A 19,163-nucleotide genomic window follows, 5' to 3' on the forward strand; every position below is an offset into this window, starting at 1 on the left:
GTGTGGGTCATGGTGAGGGTGATGAAGTGAGTGTGAGGGAGTCAGGGTGACTGTGATCGTGTGAGTTTGAGATGGACAGTGTAACAGTGATGGAATGAGTGTGAGGGGGTCAGGGGGACTCTGATGAGGTGAGTTAGAAGGGTTAAGGGTGACAGTGATGGAGTGAGTGTGAGGGGGTCAGGGTGACAGTGATGAAGTGAGTGTGTGAGGGTTAAGGGTGACGATGATGTAGCGTGTCTGAGGGGGTCAGGGTGACGGTGATGGAGTGAGTGTGAGGGGGTCAGGAAGATGTGAAGGAGTGAGTGTGTGAGGGTCAGGGCGACGGTGATGGTGTGTCTGAAGGGGTCAGGGTGATGATGATGGAGTGAGTGTGAGGGAATCAGTGTGACGGTGATGGAGTTAGTGTGAGATTGTCAGGTTGACTGTGATGGAGTGAGTGTTAGGGGGTCAAGGTGACGGTGATGGATTGATTGTGAAGGGGTCAGGGTGACGGTGTTAGAGTGTGTGTGATGGGGTCATGATGACGGTGCTGGAATGAATGAGAGGGCGGTCATGGTGATGGTGATGAAGTGAGTGTGAGTTGGTTCGGGTGACATTGATGGGGTGAGTCTGAGTTTTTAAGTGATGGTGATGGAGTGAGTGTGAGGGAGTCAGGGTGAAGGTGACGGAATGAATGTGAGGGAGTCAGGGTGACAGTGATAGAATGAGCGTGAGATGGTCATGGTGACAGTGATGGAGTGATAGTGAGGGTGTCAGGATGACGGTGATGGAGTGACTGTGAGGGGGTCAGGGTAACTGGGCTAGAGTGAGTGTGAGGGGGTCAGGGTGATTGTGATGGAATGAATGTGAGGGAGTCAGGGTGACAGTGATAGAATGAGCGTGAGATGGTCATGGTGACAGTGATGGAGTGATAGTGAGGGTGTCAGGATGACGGTGATGGAGTGACTGTGAGGGGGTCAGGGTAACTGGGCTAGAGTGAGTGTGAGGGGGTCAGGGTGATTGTGATGGAATGAGTGTGAGGGAGTCAGGGGTACAGTGATAGAGTGAGTGTGAGGGGGTCTGTGTGATATTGATGGAGTGAGTGTGAGGGTGTCAGAGTGACTGCGATAGAGTGAGTGTGAGAGGATCATGGTGACAGTGATGGAGAGAGTGTGAGGGGGTCAGGGAGACGGTGATAGATTGATTGTGAGAGAGTCAGGGTGACAGTGATACAGTGAGGGTGAGGGGATCTGTGTGACGGTGATGGAGTGACTGTGAGTGGGTTAGTGTGATGGTGATGGTTAGAGTGTGAGGGAATCAGTGTTACGGTGATGGAATGGGTGTGAGAGAGTCAGTGTGACGGTGATGGAGTGAGTGTGAGGGGGTCATTGTGACGGTGAAGAAGTGAGTGTGAGGGTGTCAGGTTGACGGTGATGGAGTGAGTGTGAGGGGGTCATTGTAACGGTGATGGAGAGAGTGTGAGAGGGTCATTGTGACGGTGATGCAGTGAGTGTGAGGGGGTCAGTGTGTTAGTGATCTAGTGAGTGTGAGTGAGTCAGGGTGACAGTGATTGAGTGAGTGCGAGGGGGTAAGTGTGATATTGATGGACTGAGTGTGAGGGGCTCAGGGTGACGGTGATAGAGGGAGAGCGAGAGGGTCAAGGTGATAGTGATGGAGTGAGTGTGAGGGGGTCAGTGTGATGGTGATAGAGGATTGTGAGAAAGTCAGGGTAACAGTGATGGAGTGAGTGTGAGGTGGTAAGTGTGATGGTGATGGTTACAGTCTGAGGGGCTCAGGGAGACAGTGATAGAGTCAGTGTGAGGGGGTCAGTTTGATGGTGATGGAATGAGTGTGAGATGGTCAGGGTGACGGTGATAGTGTGAGGGTGAGGGGGTCAGTGTGACGGTGATGGAGTGACTGTGAGGGGGTCAGTGTGATGTTGATGTAGTGAGTGTGAGGTGGTCAGTGTAACGGTGATGGCGTTGGTGTAAGTGGGTCAGGATGACGGTGATTGTGTGAGTGTGCGGGTTTCAGCAGAAGGTGATGGTGTGAGTGTGAGGGAATCAGTATGACGTTAATGGACTGTATGTGAGGGGGGCAGGGTGAGAATGATGGTGTGAGTGTGAGAGGGTCAGTGTGACGGTGAAGGAGCGAGTGTGAGGGGGAAAGGGTGACAATGATGGAGTGAGTGTGAGAGGGTCAGTGTGATGGTGATGTAGTGAGTGTGAGTGTGTAAGGGTAGCGGTGATGGAATGAGTGTGAGGGGGCTGGTGAAAGGTGATGGAGTGAGTGTGAGGGAATCAGTGTTACCGTGATGGAGTGAGTGTGAGGGTGTCAGTGTGAGGGTGATGGAGTGAGTGTGAGGGTGTCAGTGTGAAGGTGATGGAGTGAGCATGGGAGGGTCAGGATGACGGTGATAGAGTGAGTGTGAGGGGGTCAGGGTGAATGTGATGGAGTGAGTGTGAGGGTGTCAGGGTGAATGTGATGGAGTGAGTGTGAGAGGTCAGGTTGACAGTGATGGAGAGAGTGTGAGGAGGTCAGTTTGCCGGTGAAGGAGTGAGTGTGGAGGGGTCAGTGTGATAGTGATGGAGAGAGTGTGAAGAGGTCAGGTTGACAGTGATGGAGAGAGTGTGAGGGAGTGAGTGTGATGGTGATAGAGTGACTGTGTGGGGGTCAGTGTGATGGTGCTGGATTGATTGTGAGGGGGTCAGTGTGATAGTGATTGACAGAGTGTGAGGCGGTCAGGGTGACTGTGCTAGAGTGAGTGTGAGGGGGTGAGGGTGACAGTGATGGAGTGAGTGTGAGGGGGTCAGGTTAACAGTGATGGAGAGAGTGTGAAGGGTCAGTGTGACAGTGATAGAGTGAGTGTGCGCGGGTCAGTGTGATAGTGATGGATTGATTGTGAGAGAGTCAGGGTGACGGTGATAGAGTGAGGGTGAGGGGATCTGTGTAATGGTGATGGATTGACTCTGAGGGGGTCAGTGTGATGGTAATGGTTAGAGTGTGAGGGAATCAGTGTCACGGTGATGAAATGGGTGTGAGGGGGTCAGTGTGATGGTGATGGAGTGAGTGTGAGAAGGTCAGGGTGACGGTGATGGAGTGAGTGTGAGGGGGTCAGGGTGACGGTGATAGAGTGAGTGCGAGGGGGTCAAGGAGAAAGTGATGAAGCGAGTGTGAGGGGGTCATTTTAACGGAGATGTAGTGAGTGTGAGGGGGTCAGGGTGACAGTGAGTGTGAGGGGTCAGGGTGACGGTGATAGAGTGAGTGCGTGGTGGTCAGGGTGGCGGTGATGGAGAGAGTGTGAGGAGGTCAGGTTGACAGTGAAGGAGAGAGTGTGAGGGGGTCAGGGTGACGGTGATAGATTGAGTGTGAGGGGATCAGTGTGACGGTGAAGGAGTGAGTGTGGAGGTTTCAGTGTGATAGGGATGGTTACAGTGTGAGGGGGTTAAGGTGACGGTGATAGAGTGACTGTGAGGGGGTCAGTGTGATGGTGATGGAATGAGAGTGAGGGGGACAGTATGATGGTGATAGTGTGAGGGTGGGGGGTCAGAGTGACGGTGATGGAGTGAGTGTGAGGGGGTCAGTGTGACGGTGATGGTGTGAGTGTGAGGGGGTCACTTGGATGGTGACAGAGTCAGTGTGATTTGGTCAGGGTGACAGTGATGGAATGAGTGTGAAGCAGTCAGGGTGACAGTGTTGGAGTGAGTGTGAGAGTGTCAGGGTGACAGTGATGGAGTGAGTGTGAGAGTGTCAGGGTGACAGTGATGGAGTGAGTGTGAGGGGATCAGGGTGACTGTGCTAGAGTGAGTATGAGAGGGTCAGGGTGACAGTGATAGAGTGAGTGTGAGGGGGTTAGGTTGGCAGTGATGGAGAGAGTGTGAGGGGGTCAGGGTGACGGTGATAGAGTGACTGTGCGGGGGTCAGTGTGATGGTGCTGGATTGATTGTGAGGGGGTCAGTGTGATAGTGATTGATAGAGTGTGAGGCGGTCAGAGTGACGGTGATAGAGTGAGTGTGAGATGGTCAGGGTGACAGTGATGGAGTGAGTGTGAGGGGGTCAGGTTGACAGTGATGGAGTGAGTGTGAGGGGGTCAGGTTAACAGTGATGGAGAGAGTGTGAGGGGTCAGGGTGATAGTGATGGATTGATTGTGAGAGAGTCAGGGTGACGGTGATAGAGTGAGGGTGAGGGCATCTGTGTGATGGTGATGGATTGACTCTGAGGGGGTCAGTGTGATGGTAATGGTTAGAGTGTGAGGGAAACAGTGTTACGGTGATGGAATGGGTGTGAGGGGGTCAGTGTGACGGTGATGGAGTGAGTGTGAGGGGGTCAGGGTGACGGTGATGGAGTGAGTGTGAGGGGGTCAGGGTGATGGTGATGATAGAGTGAGTGCGAGGGGGTCAAGGAGAAAGTGATGAAGCGAGTGTGAGGGGGTCAGGGTGATCGTGATGGTTAGAGTGTGAGGGAATCAGTGTTACGGTGATGGAATGGGTGTGAGGCGGTCAGTGTGACGGTGATGGAGTGAGTGTGAGGGGGTCATTTTAATGGTGATGTAGTGAGTGTGAGGGGGTCATTTTAACGGTGATGTAGTGAGTGTGAGGGGTCAGGGTGACAGTGATAGAATGAGTGTGAGGGGGTCAGTGTGATATTAATGAAGTGAGTTTGAGGGCATCAGTGTTACGGTGATGGAATGGGTGTGAGGGGGTCAGCGTGACGGTGATCGTGTGAGTGTGAGGGGATCATGGTGACAGTGATTGAATGAGAGTGAGGGTGTCAGGATGACGGTGATGGAGTGAGTGTGAGGGGTTCAGGGTGATTGTGATGGAGTGAGTGTGAGGGGTTAAGAGTGACAGTGAATGAGCCAGTGTGAAGGGTTAAGGGTGACGGTGATGGAATGAGTGTGAGGGGGTCAGTGTGACAGTGATGGAGTGAGTGTGAGGGCGTCTGTGTGACAGTGATGGAGTGAGTGTGAGGGGCTCAGGGTGACGGTGATAGAGTTAGTGTGAGGGGGTCAGTGTGACGATGATGGAGTGAGTGTGAGGGAATCTGGCTGAGTGTGATAGAGTGAGTGTGAGGTGGTCAGTATGACAGTGATGGGGTAAGTGAGAGGGCGTCAGAGTGATTGTGATGGAGTGAGTGTGAGATGCTCAGTGTGACAGTGATGTACTGAGTGCGAGGGGGTGGGGAAGGGAATTGAGTGAGTGTGAGGGAATCAGTTTTACAGTGATGGAAAGGGTGTGAGGGGGTCAGTGTCATGGTTATAGAGTGAGTGCGAGGGGGTCAGGGTGAAAGTGATAGAGTGAGTGTGAGGGGGTCAGGGTAACTGTGCTAGAGTGAGTGTGAGGGGTTCAGGGTGATTGTGATGGAGTGAGTTTGAGTGGGTCAGGGTGACAGTGATGGAGTGAGTGTGAGGGGCTCAGGGTGACGGTGATAGACTTAGTTTGAGGGGGTCAGTGTGACGGGGATGCAGTGAGTGTGAGGGAATCTGGGTGAGTGCGATGGAGTGAGTGTGAGATGGTCAGTTGACAGTGATGTACTGAGTGCGAGGGGTCCGGGGAAGGGAATGGAGTGAGTGTGAGGGAATCAGTGATACGGTAATGGAAAGGGTGTGAGGGGGTTAGTGTGACGGTGATGGAGTGAGTGTGAGGGGGTCATTGTGACGGTGATGGAGTGAGTGTGAGGGGGTCATTGTGACGTTCATGGAGTGAGTGTGAGTGTGTCCGGGTTACAGTGAGAGAATGAGTGTGAAGGGGTCAGTGTGACGGTGATGGAGTGAGTGTGAGTGAGTCAGGCTGACGGTGATAGAGTGTGAGGGGGTCTATGTGATATTGATGGAGTGAGTGTGAGGGGGTCAGGGTGATGGTGATCGAGTGAGTGTGAGGGGGTCATGGTGACAGTGATGGAATGAGAGTGAGGGTGTCAGGATGATGGTGATGGAGTGAGTTAGAGGGGTCAGGGTAACTGTGCTAGAGTGAGTGTGAGGGGTACATAGTGATTGTGATCGAGTGAGTGTGAGGGGTTAAGGGTGACAGTGATGGAGTGAGACTGAAGGGTTAAGGGTGACGGTGATGGAATGAGTGTGTGAGGGTCTGGGTGATAGTGATGAAGTAAGTGTGAGGGCGTCAGGGTGATTGTGATGGAGTGAGTTTGAGTGGGTCAGTGTGACAGTGATGGAGTGAGTGTGAGGGCGTCTGTGTGACAGTGATGGAGTGAGTGTGAGGGGCTCAGGGTGACGGTGATAGATTGAGAGCGAGGGGGTCAGGGTGACAGTGATGGACTGAGTGTGAGGAGGTCAGGGTGACGGTGATAGAATGAGTGTGAGGGGGTCAGGGTGATAGTGATGGTTAGAGTGTGGGGGGTCAGGGTGCCGGTGATAGAGTGACAGTGAGGGGGTCAGTGTTATGGTGATGGAATGAGTGTGAAGTGGTCAGGGTGATGGTGATAGAGTGAGGGTGGGAGGTCAGTGTGATGGTGATGGAGTGAGTGTAAGGCGGGTCAGTGTGATGGTGATGGTTAGAGTGTGAGGAGGTCAGGGTGACGGTGACAGAGTCAGTGTGAGTGGGTCAGGGTGACAGTAATGGAGTGAGTGTGAAGCAGTGAGGGTGATGGTGATGGAGTGAGTGTGAGGGAGTCAGGGTGACTGTGATAGAGTGAGTGTGAGATGGTCAGGGTGACTGTGCTAGAATGAGTGTGAGGGGGTCATTGTGATTGTGGTGGAGTTAGTGTGAGGGGGTCAGGGTGACAGTGATAGAGTGAGTGCGAGGGGACAGGGTGACAGTGATGGAGTGAGTATGGGGGGTCAGGGTGACAGTGATAGAGTGAGTGTGAGGGGGCAGGGTGAAAGTGATGGAGCGAGTGTGAGGGGGTCAGGGTGCTGGTGACAGAGTCAGTGTGAGTGGGTCAGGGTGACAGTAATGGAGTGAGTGTGAAGCAGTCAGGCTGACGGTGATGGAGTGAGTGTGAGGTGGTCAGGGTGACGGTGATGGAGTGAGTGTGAGGGAGTCAGGGTGACAGTGTTGGAGTGAGTGTGAGGGGTTCAGGGTGACTTTGCTAGAGTGAGTGTGAGGGGGTCATGGTGATTGGGGTGGAGTTAGTGTGAGGGGGTCAGGGTGACGGTGATTGAGTGAGTGCGAGGGGGTCAGGGTGACAGTGATGGAGTGAGTGTGAGGGGGTCGTGTGATGGTGATGGTTAGAGTGTGAGGGAATCAGTGTTACGATGATGGAATGGGTGTGAGGGGGTCAGTGTGGCGGTGAAGGAGTGAGTGTGAGGGGGTCTTTGTGACGGTGATGGAGTGAGTATGAGGGAGTCAGGGTGACTGTGATAGAATGAGTGTGAGGGGGTCAGTGTGATATTGATGGAGTGAGTATTAGGGCGTCATGGTGACAGTGATGGAGTGAGAGTGAGGGTGTCAGGATGACGGTGATGGAGTGAGAGTGAGGGGGTTAGGGTGATTGTGATGGAGTGAGTGTGAGGGGTTATGGGTGACTGTGATGGAGTGAGTGTGAGGGAATCTGGGTGACTGTGATAGAGTGAGTGTGAGGTGGTGATATGACAGTGATGGGGTTAGTGAGAGTGGGTCAGAGTGATTGTGATGGAGTGAGTGTGAGATGGTCAGTGTAACAGTGATGTACTGAGTGCGAGGGGTTGGGGGAAGGGAATGGACTGAGTGTGAGGGAATCAGTGTTACGGTGATGGAAAGGGTGTGAGGGGGTCATTGTGACGGTGATGGAGTGAGTGTGAGTGGGTCAGGTTGACAGTGATGGAGAGAGTGTGAGGGGTCAGGGTGATGGTGATAGAGTGAGTGTGCGGGGGTCAGTGTGATGTTGATGGATTGATTGTGAGAGAGACTGGGTGACAGTGATGGAGTGAGTGTGAGGAGGTCAGGTTGACAGTGATGGAGAGAGTGTGAGGGGTCAGGGTGATGGTGATAGAGTGAGTGTGCGGGGGTCAGTGTGATGTTGATGGATTGATTGTGAGAGAGACTGGGTGACAGTGATAGAGTGAGGGTGAGGGGATCTGTGTGACGGTGATAGAGTGACTGCATGGGGGTCAGTGTGATGGTGATGGTTAGAGTGTGAGGGAATCAGTGTTACGGTGATGGAATGGGTGTGAGGGTGTCAGTGTGACGGCAATGGAGTGAGTGTGAGGGGGTCAGTGTGACGGTGATGGAGTGAGTGTGAGGGGGTCAGTGTGAAGGTGATGGTTAGAGTGTGAGGGAATCAGAGTTACAGTGATGGAATGGGTGTGAGAGGGTCAGTGTGACAGTGATGGAGTGAGAGTGGGGGGTCAGGGTGACGGTGATAGAGTGAGTGTGAGGGGGTTAGGGTGAAAGTGATGGAGCGAGTGTGAGGGGGTCAGGGTGATAGTGATAGAGTGAGTGTGAGGGGGTCAGTGTGATATTGATAGAGTGAGAGTGAGGGTGTCAGGATGACGGTGATGGAGTGAGTGTGAGGGAGTCAGGGTAACTGTGCTAGAGTGAGTGTGAGGGGGTTAGGGTGATTGTGATGGAGTGAGTGTGATGGGTTATGGGTGACAGTGATGGAGTGAGTGTGAAGAGTTAAGGGTGACAGTGATGAAATGAGTGTGAAGGAGTCTGGGTGACAGTGATGAAATAAGTGTGAGGGCATCAGGGTGATTGTGATGGCGTGAGTTTGAGTGGGTCAGGGTGACAGTGATGGAGTGAGTGTGAGGGAATCTAGGTGAGGGTGATGGACTGAGTGTGAGGTGGTCAGTATGACAGTGATGGGGTGAGTGAGAGGGGTCGGGGGAAGGGAATGGAGTGAGTGTGAGGGAATCAGTGATACGGTGATGGAAAGGGTGTGAGGTGGTCAGTGTGACGGTGATGGAGTGAGTGAGAGGGGGTCATTGTGACGGTGATGGAGTGAGTGTGAGTGGGTCAGGCTGACGGTGATAGAGTGAGTGTGAGGGGGTCAGTGTGATGTTGATGGAGTGAGTGTGAGGGGCTCAGGGTGATGGTGATAGAGTGAGAGCGAAGGGGTCAGGGTGAGAGTGATGGAGTGATTTTGAGAGTGTCAGTGTGACGTTCATGGAGTGAGTGTGAGGGGGTCAGTGTGATGTTGATGGAATGAGTGTGAGGTGGTCAGGGTTACGGTGATAGAGTGACTGTGAGGGGGTCAGTGTGATGGTGATGGCGTGGGTGTGAGTGGGTCAGAATGACAGTGATTCTGTGAGTGTGAGGGGTTCAGCGGAAGGTGATGGTGTGAGTGTGAGGGAATCAGTATGACGTTAATGGAGTGTATGTGATGGGGCAGGGTGAGAATGATGGTGTGAGTGTGAGAGGGTCAGTGTGACGGTGGTGGAGTGAGTGTGAGGGGGTCAGTGTGACGGTGACGGAGTGAGTGTGTGGGGCCAGGGTGATGGTGATGGAGTGAGTGTGAGGGGGAAAGGGTGACAATGATGGAATGAGTGTGAGAGGGTCAATGTGATGGTGATGTAGTGAGTGTGCGTGGGTCAGGGTACCGGTCATGGAGTGAGTGTGAGGGGGTCGGGGAAAGGTGATGGAGTAAGTGTGAGGGAATCAGTGTTACCGTGATGGAGTGAGTGTGAGGGTGGCAGTGTGATGTTGATGGAGTGAGCGTAGGAGGGTCAGGGTGACGGTGAAAGAGTGAGTGTGAGTGTGTCAGTGTAACAGTGATGGAGTGAGTGTGAGGGGATCCGGCTGACGGTGATAAAGTGAGTGTAAGGGGGTCAGTGTGATGGTGATTGAGTGAGTGTGAGGGAGTCAGGGTGATGGGGATAGAGTGAGTGTGAGGGGGCCAGTGTGATGTTGATGGAGTGAGTGTCATGGGGTCAGGGTGACGGTGATAGAGTGAGTGTAAGGGAGTCAGTGTGACAGTGATGGAGTGAGTGTGAGGATGTCAGGTTGACAGTGATGGAGTGAGTGTGAGGGGGTCAGTTGACGGTGATGGAGTGACTGTGAGGGGGTCAGTGTGATAGTGATGTTTAGAGTGTGAGGGGGTCAGTGTGATGGTGATGGTTAGAGTGTGAGAGGGTCAGGGTGACGGTGACAGAGTCAGTGTGAGTGGGTCAGGGTGACAGGAATGGAGTGAATGTGAGGGGGTCAGTGTGACCGTGATGGAGTGAGTGTGAGGATGTCAGGTTGACAGTGATGGAGTGAGTGTGAGGGGGTCAGTGTGACGGTGATGGAGTGACTGTGAGGGGGTCAGTCTGATAGTGATGGTTAGAGTGTGAGGGGGTCAGTGTGATGGTGATGGTTAGAGTGTGAGAGGGCCAGGGTGACGGTGACAGAGTCAGTGTGAGGGAATCAGTGTTACGGTAATGGAATGGGTGTGAGGGGGTCATTGTGATGGTGATGGAGTGAGTGTGAGGGAATTAGGGTGACTGTGATAGAAAGAGTGTGAGGGGGTCAGTGTGATATTGATGGAGAAAGTGTGAGTGGGTCAGGGTGACAGGAATAGAGTGAGTGTGAGGGGGTCAGTGTGACGGTGATGGAGTGAGTGTGAGGGGGTCAGGTTGACAGTGATGGAGAGAATGTGAGGGGGTCAGGGTGACGGTGATAGAGTGACTGTGAGGGGGTCAGTGTGATAGTGATGGTTAGAGTGTGAGAGGGTCAGGGTGACGGTGACAGAGTCAGTGTGAGGGAATCAGTGTTACGGTAATGGAATGGGTGTGAGGGGGTCATTGTGATGGTGATGGAGTGAGTGTGAGGGAATTAGGGTGACTGTGATAGAATGAGTGTGAGGGGGTCAGTGTGATATTGATGGAGAAAGTGTGAGTGGGTCAGGGTGAAAGTGATGGAGCGAGTGTGAGGGGGTCAGGGTGACGGTGATGGAGTGAGTGTGAGGGGGTCAGGGTGAAAGTGATGGAGCGAGTGTGAGGGGGTCAGGGTGACAGTGATAGAGTGAGTGTGAGGGGTTCAGTGTGATGGTGATGGAATGATTGTGAGGGAGTCAAGATGACAGTGATAGAGTGAGTGTGAGGCAGTCAGGGTGACGGTTATAGAGTGAGTGCGAGGGGGTCAGGGTGCGTGTGAGAGGGTCATGGAGACAGTGATTGAGTGTGAGTGAGGTTGTCAGGATGGCGGTGATGGAGTGAGTGTGAGGGGGTCAGGGTAACTGTGCTAGAGTGAGTGTGAGGGGTTCAGGGTGATTGTGATGGAGTGAGTTTGAGTGGGCCAGGGTGACAGTGATGGAGTGAGTGTCAGGGGCTCAGGGTAACGGTGATAGAGTCAGTGTGAGGGGGTCAGTGTACGGCGATGGAGTGAGTGTGAGGGTATCTGGGTGACTGTGATAGAGTGAGTTTGAGGTGGTCAGTGTGACAGTGATGGGTTGAGTGAGAGGGCGTCAGGGTGATTGTGATGGAGTGAGTGTGAGATGGTCAGTGTGACAGTGATGTACTGAGTGCGAGGGGTCAGGGAAGAGAACGGTGTGAGTGTGAGGGAATCAGTGTTACGGTGATGGAATGGGTGTGAGGGGGTCAGTGTGACGGTGATGGAGTGAGTGTGAGAGGGTCAGGCTGACGTTGATAGAGTGAGTGTGAGGGGGTCAGTGTGATATTGATGGGGTGAGTGTGAGGGGCTCAGGGTGACGGTGATAGAGTGAGAGCAAGGGGGTCATGGGGTCACTGATGGAGTGAATGTGAGGGGCTCAGGGTGACAGTGATAGAGTGAATGTGAGGGGGTCAAGGTGACAGTGATGGAGTGAGTGTGAGGGGGTACGTGTGATGGTGATGGAATGAGTGTGAGGTGGTCAGGGTGATGTTGATAGTGTGAGGGTGAGGGTGTCAGTTTGACGGTGATGGAGTGACTGTGAGGGGTCAGTGTGATGATGATGGAGTGAGTGTGAAGGGGTCAGTGTAACGGTGATTGTGTGAGTATGAGGGGTTCAGCGGAAGGTGATGGTGTGAGTGTGAGGGAATCAGTATGACGTTAATGGAGTGTATGTGAGGGGGCAGGGTGAGAATGATGGTGTGAGTGTGAGAGGGTTAGTGTGACGGAGATGGAGTGAGTGTGACTGGGACAGTGTGACGGTGACGGAGTGAGTGTGTGCAGGAAAGGGTGACAATGATGGAGTGTGTGTGAGGGTGTTAGTGTGACAGTGATGGAGTGAGTGTGAGAGGGTCAGGGCGACAGTGAAGGAGTGAGTATGAGAGTGTCAGTGTGACAGTAAGGATAGTGTGTGAGGGGTCAGTGTGACTGTGATGAAGTGAGTGTGAGGGTGTCAGCCTGACGGTGATTGAGTGAGTGTGAGTGGGTCAGGCGGATGGTGATGGTTAGAGTGTGAGGGAGTCAGGGTGACGGTGATGGAGTGACTGTGAGGGGGTCAGTGTGATGGTGATGGTTAGAGTGTGAGGGGGGTCAGTGTGACAGTGACAGAGTCAGTGTGAGTGGGTCAGGGTGACAGTGATGGAGTGAGTGTGTTGGGATCATGGTGATGGTGATGAAGTGAGTGTGACGGAGTCAGGTTGACTGTGATCAAGTGAATGTAAGGGTGTCAGTCTGACTGATGGAGTGAGAGTGAGGGATCAAGGTGACTGTAATGGAGTGAGTTTGAGGGTGTCAGTGTGGCGGTGATGGAGTGAGTGTGAGGAGATTAAGGTGACAGTGATCGAGTGAGTGTGAGGCGGTCAGTTTGAGAGTGATGGAGTGAGTGTGAGGGGGTTAGGGTGACGGTGATGGAGTGAGTGTGACGGGGTCAGGGTGACGATGATGGAGTGAGTGTGAGGGGGTCAGGGTGACAGTGATGGAGTGAGTATCAAGGAGTCAGCCTGACGGTGATGGAGTGAGTGGGAGGTGGTCAGTGTGTTGGTGATGGAGTGTGTGCGAAGTGGTCAGGATGACAGTGATAGAGTGAGTGTGAGAGGATCAGGGTGACAGTGATGGAATGGGTGTGAGAGGGTCAGAGTGATTGTGCTAGAGTGAGCGTAAGGGGGTCATGGTGATTGTGATGGTGTGAGTGTGTGGGGGTCAGTATGACGGTGAAGGAGTGAGTGTGTGGGGCCAGGGTGACGGTGCTGGAGTGAGTGTGAGGGGGAAAGGGTGACAATGATGGAGTGAGTGTGAGAGGGTCAGTGTGATGGTGATGTAGTGAGTGTGAGTGGGTCAGGGTGGCGGTGATGGAGTGAGTGTGAGGGGGTCAGAGTGGCGGTGATGGAGTGAGTGTGAGGGGGTCGGGGAAAGGTGATGGAGTGAGTGTGAGGGAATCAGTGTTACCCTGATGGAGTGAGTGTGAGGGTGTCAGTGTGACAGTGATGGAGTGAGCGTGAGAGGGTCAGGGTGATGGTGAAGGAGTGAGTGTGAGAGTGTCAGTGTGACGGTGATGGAGTGAGCGAGAGAGGGTCAGGGTGACGATGAAGGAGTGAGTGTGAGAGTGTCAGTGTGACAGTAAGGATAGAGTATGAGGGTTCCTTGTGACGGTGATGAAGTGAGTGTGAGGGAGTCAGGTTGACTGTGATCGAGAAAATATAAGTGTGTCAGGCTGACTGATGGAGTGAGAATTTGTCATCAGGGTGACAGTAATGGAGTGAGTTTGAGGGTGTCAAGATGGCGGTGATGGAGTGAATGTGAAGGCATTAAGGTGACAGTGATCGAGGGAGTGTGAGGTGGTGAGGGTGGCAGAGATCGAGTGAGTGTGAGGCGGTCAGTGTGACCGTGATGGAGTGTGTGTGATGGTGTCAGGGTGACAGTGATGGAGTGAGTGTCAGGGGTTCCAGGAGACAGTGATGGAATGAGTGTGAGGGGATGAGTGTGCCGGTGATAGAGTGAGTGCAAGGGGGTCAGTTTAATGGTGAGAGAGTGAGTGTGAGGGGGTCAGGGTGACGATGATGGAGTGACTGTGAGGGGATGAGTGTGACCGTGTTGGAGCCAGTGTGAGCGGTTCAGGGTGACAGTGATGGACTGTATCGAAGGGGTCAGAGTGACCGTGATGGAGTGAGTGTCAGGGAGTCAGCTTGATGGTACTTGGAGTGAGTGGGAGGTGGTCAGTGTGTCGGTGTTGGAGTGAGTGCGAAGTGGTCAGGGTGACAGTGATGGAGTGAGTGTGAGGCTGTCAGGATGACGGTGATGGAGTGAGTGTGAGTGAGTCAGGGTGACTGTAATAGAGTGAGTGTGAGATGGTCAGGGTGACAGTGTTGGAGTGAGTGTGAGGATGTCAGGGTGATGGTGATGGAGTGAGTGTGAGAGTGTCAGGGTGACAGTGATGGAGTGAGTGTGAGGGGGTCAGGGTGTTGTGATGGAGTGAGTGTGAGGGGTTAAGGGTGACCGTGATGGAGTGAGTGTGAAGGGTTAAGGGTGACGGTGATGGAGTGAGTGTGAGGGGGTCAGGGTGACAGTGATGAAGTGAGTGTGAGGGGGTCAGAGTGATTGTGATGGAGTGAGTTTGAGTGGTTCAGGGTGACAGTGATGGAGTGAGTGTGAGGGCGTCTGTGTGATGGTGATGGAATGAGTGTGAGGGGGTCAGGGTGACTGTGATAGTGTGAGTGTGAGATGGTCAGTATGACAGTGATGGAGTGAGTGGTGATGAAATGAGGGAGAGGGTGTCAGGGTGAGAATGATGGAGTGAGTGTGTGGGTGTCAGGGTGACAGTGATGGTGTGAGCGTGAGTTGGCTGGGGGACATTGATGGAGTGAGTGTGAGGGATTAAGTGCTATGGTGATGGAGTGAGTGTGAGGCGTTCAGTGTGACGGTGATGGAGTGAGTTTGAGGGCTTCAGGGTGACAGTGATGGACTGAGTTTGTGGGGGTCATGGTGATGAATTGAGTATGAGGGGTTCAGGGTGACGGTGATGGAGTGAATGTGAGGGGGTCAGGGTGATGGTGATGGAGTGACTGTGAGGAGGTTAGGGTGACAGTGACGGCGTGAGTATGAGAGGGTCATTGTGATGGTGATGGAGTGAGGGTGAGGGTGTCAGGGTGAGAGTGATGGAGTGAGTGTGTGGGTGTCATGGTGACGGTGATGCAGTGAGTGTGGGAGACTCAGGGTGACTGTATAGAGTGAGATGCCAGGTCAGGGTGTCACGGTGATTGAGTGAGTGTGAGGGGTCAGTGTGACTGTGATGGAATGAGTGTGAGGGGGTCAGGCTGACAGTGATGCATGAGTGTGAGGGGTCAGGGTGAAAGTGATCGAGTGAGTATGAGGGGGTCAGTGTGATGGTGATGGAGAGTGTGTGAGCGTGTTCGGTTGACAGTGTTGGAGTGAGTGTGAGGGGACAGGGTGATGGTGATCGAGTGAGTGTGAGGGGGTTAGGGTGACAGAGCTCGAGCGAGTATGAGAGTGTCAGTGTGACGGTGATGGAGTGAGTGTGTGGGGTTAAGGGTGACGGTGATGGAGTGAGTGTGAGGGAACAGGGTGACAGTGATGGAATGAGTGTGAGAAGGTCAGGGTGATGGTGATGGAGTGATTGTGAGGGGGTTAGGGTGACAGTGATTGAGTGAGTGTGAGAGGGTCAGTGTGACGGTGATGGAGTGAGGGTGAGGGTGTCAGGGTGACGGTGATCGAGTGAGAATGAGGGTGTCAGGGTGAGAGTGATGAAGTGAGTGTGTGGGTGTCATGGTGTCAGTGATGCATTGAGTGTGCGGGAGTCAGGGTGACTGTATAGAGTGCGTGTGCCAATTCAGGGTGTCACAGTGATTGAGTGAGTGTGAGGTGTCAGTGTGACTGTGATGGAGTGAGTGAGAGGGGTCAGGGTGACAGTGATCGAGTGAGTATGGGGGGTTACGATGACAGAGATCGAGTGAGTGTGAAAGGGTCAGTGTTACAGTGATGGAGAGTGTGTGAGCGTGTTCGGTTGACAGTGATGGAGTGAGTGTCAGGGGTCAGGGTGAAGGTGATGGAGTGAGTGTGAGGGGGTCAGGCTGACAATGATGCATGAGTGTGAGGGGTCAGGGTGACAAAGATCGAGTGAGTATGAGGGGGTCAGTGTGATGGTGATGGAGAGTGTGTGAGCGTGTTCGGTTGACAGTGTTGGAGTGAGTGTGAGGGGACAGTGTGACGGTGATTGAGTGAGTGTGAGGGGGTTAGGGTGACAGAGCTCAAGCGAGTATGAGAGTGTCAGTGTGAAGGTGATGGAGTGAGTGTGTGGGTGTCAGGGTAACATTGATGGAGTGAGTGTGCGGGGTTAGGTGTGACTGGGATGGAGTGAGTGTGAGGGGTTAAGGGTGACGGTGATGGAGTGAGTGTGAGGGAACAGGGTGACAGTGATGGAGTGAGTGTGAGTGGGTCAGGGTGATGGTGATGGAGTGATTGTGAGGGGGTTAGGGTGACAGTGATTGAGTGAGTGTGAGAGGGTCAGTGTGACGGTGATGGAGTGAGGGTGAGAGTGTCAGGATGATGGTGATCGAGTGAGAATGAGGGTGTCAGGGTGAGAGTGATGAAGTGAGTGTGTGGGTGTCATGGTGTCGGTGATGCATTGAGTGTGGGGGATTCAGGGTGACTGTATAGAGTGCGTGTGCCAGGTCAGGGTGTCACTGTGATTTAGTGAGTGTCAGGGTCAGTGTGACTGTGATGGAGTGAGTGTGAGGGGTCAGGGTGACAGTGATCGAGTGAGTATGAGGGGGTTACGATGACAGAGATCGAGTGAGTGTGAAAGGGTCAGTGTTACGGTGATGGAGACTGTGTGAGCGTGTTCGGTTGACAGTTGATGGAGTGAGTGTCAGGGGTCAGGGTGAAGGTGATGGAGTGAGTGTGAGGTGTTCAGGTTGACATTGATTAAGTGAATGTGCGGAGTTAAGTGTGACATGGATGGAGTGAGTGTGAGGGGTTAAGGGTGACAGTGATGGAGTGAGTGTGAGGGGGTCAGGATGACAGCGAAGGAGTGAGTGTGAGTTGGTCAGGGTGACATTGATGGAGTGAGTGTGAGGGTGTCAGGGTGACGGTGGTGGAGTGAGTGTGAGGGGTTCATAGCGTGGGTAATTGAGTGAATGTGAGGGGGTCAGGATGATGGTGATGGAGTGAGTGTGAGGGGGTCAGGGTGATGGCAAAGGAGTGAGTGTGAGGGGGTCAGGGTGATGGTGATGGAGTGAGTGTGAAGGTGTCTGGGTGACAGTGAGGGAGTGAGTGTGAGTGGGTCAGGGTGACGGTGATGGAGTGAGTGTGATGGGGTCAGTGTGACGGTGATGGAGTGAGTATGAGGTGTTCAGGGTGAGGGTGATGGAGTGAATGTGAGGGTGTCAGAGTGCCGTTAATGGCCTGAGTGTGAGAGTGTCATGTTGAGTGTGATAGAGTGAGTGTGAGGGCCTAAGGGTGATGGTGATGGAGTGAGTGTGAGGGGGTCAGGTGTACAGTGATGGAGTGAATGAAAGAGAGTCGGAGTGACGGTGATGAAGTGAGTGTGATGTTGTCAGGTTGACCTCGATGGAGTGGGTGTGAGGTGGTCAGTGTGACGGTGAAGGAGTGAATGTGAAGAGGTCAGGTTGAGGGTGATGGAGTGAGTGTGAGGGGCTAAGAGTGACAGTTGGAGTGAGTGTGAGGGTTTCAGAGTGACAGAAATGGAGTGAGTGTGAGGGGTTCAGTGTGACGGTGATGGAGTGAGCATGAGGGGGTCAGGGAGAGGAGATCGAGTGAATATGAGGGATAAAGGGTGACAGAGTTGGAGTGAGTGTGAGGGGTTCAGGGAGAGGGTAATGCAGTGAGTGTGAGGGGCTAAGGGTGACGGAGTTGGATTGATTTTGAGTGGGTCAGTATGACAGTGATGGTGTGAGTGTGAATTAGTCGGGGAAGGTGATGAAGTAAGTGTGAGGTAATCAGTGTGATGGTGGTGGAGTGAGTGTTAGGGAGTCAGGGTGATGGTGATAGAGTTAGTGTGAGAGTGTCAGGGTGACGGCGGTGGAGTGAGTGTGAGGGGATCATAGCATGTGTGTTTGAGTAAATGTGAGGGGGTCAGGGTGATGGTAATGGACTGAGTGTGAGGGGGTCAGGATTACAGTGATTAGTGAGTGTGAGGGGATCAGTTTGCCGGTGGTGGATTGAGTGTGCGGGGGTCAGTGTGATGGTGATGGAGTGAGTGTGAGAGGGTCAGGGTGACAGTGATGGAGAGAGTGTGAGGGGTCAGGGTGACAGTGATGGAGTGAATTTGACGGGGTCAGAGTGACGCTGATGTAGTGAGTATGAGGAGTTCAGGGTGAGGGTGATGGAGTGAGTGTAAGGGGGTCAGAGTGACAATGATGGCCTGAGTGTGAGGGTGTCATGTTGAGGGTGATGCAGTGAATGTGAGGGCCTAAGAGTGACGATGATGGAGTGAATGTGAGGGGTTCAGGTGTCCAGTGATGGAGTGAGTGAGAGTGGGTCAGAGTGACAGTGATGGAGTGAGTGTGATGTGGTCAGGGTGACGTAGATGGAGTGTGTGTGAGGTGTCCAGTGTGATGGTGATGGAGTGAGTGTGAAGGGGTCAGGTTGAGGGTGATGGAGTGAGTGTGAGGGGCTAAGGGTGACAGTTGGAGTGAGTGTGAGGGTTTCAGTGTGTCAGTAATGGAGTGAGTGTGAGGGGGTCAGTCTGACAGTGATGGAGTGAGTGTGAGGGGGTCAGTGTGATGGTGATGGAGTGAATGTGAGGGGTGAAGAATGACAGAGTTGGAGTGAGTGTGAGGGGTTCAGGGAGAGGGTAATGCAGTGAGTGTGAGGGGCTAAGGGTGATGGAGTTGGATTGAGTTTGAGTGGGTCAGTATGACAGTGACGGAGTGAGTTTGAGGGGGTCAGGGTGACGTTGATGGAGTGAGTGTGAGGGGATTCAGTTTGACAGAAATGTGAGTGTGAGGGGGTCATGTTGAGGGTGATGGAGTGAGTGTGAGGATGCTAAGGGAGACGGTGATCATCGTCACCCTGACCACCTCACACTCTCCATCACCATCACCTTGACACCCCACACTCACTCCATCACCGTCACCATGACCAACTCACACTCACTCCATCACCCTCACTGTGACCCCATCACATTCACTACACCACGGTCATCCTGACGCCCTCACACTCACTCCATCACTGTCACCCTGACCCCCTCACACTCACTCTATCACCGTCACACAGACCCTCTCACACTCACTCCGACACCGTCACCCTGTCCCTCTCGCACTCACTCCATCACCGTCACACTGAACTGCTGAGACTCATTCCATCACTTTCACCATGACCACCCCATACTCACTCCATTACCGTAACTTTGACCCTCTCTCACTCACTCCAACACGACCAGTCTGCCACCCTCATATTCACTG

Source organism: Chiloscyllium punctatum, chromosome 19, assembly GCF_047496795.1.
Source record: "Chiloscyllium punctatum isolate Juve2018m chromosome 19, sChiPun1.3, whole genome shotgun sequence".
NCBI lineage: Eukaryota > Metazoa > Chordata > Chondrichthyes > Orectolobiformes > Hemiscylliidae > Chiloscyllium > Chiloscyllium punctatum.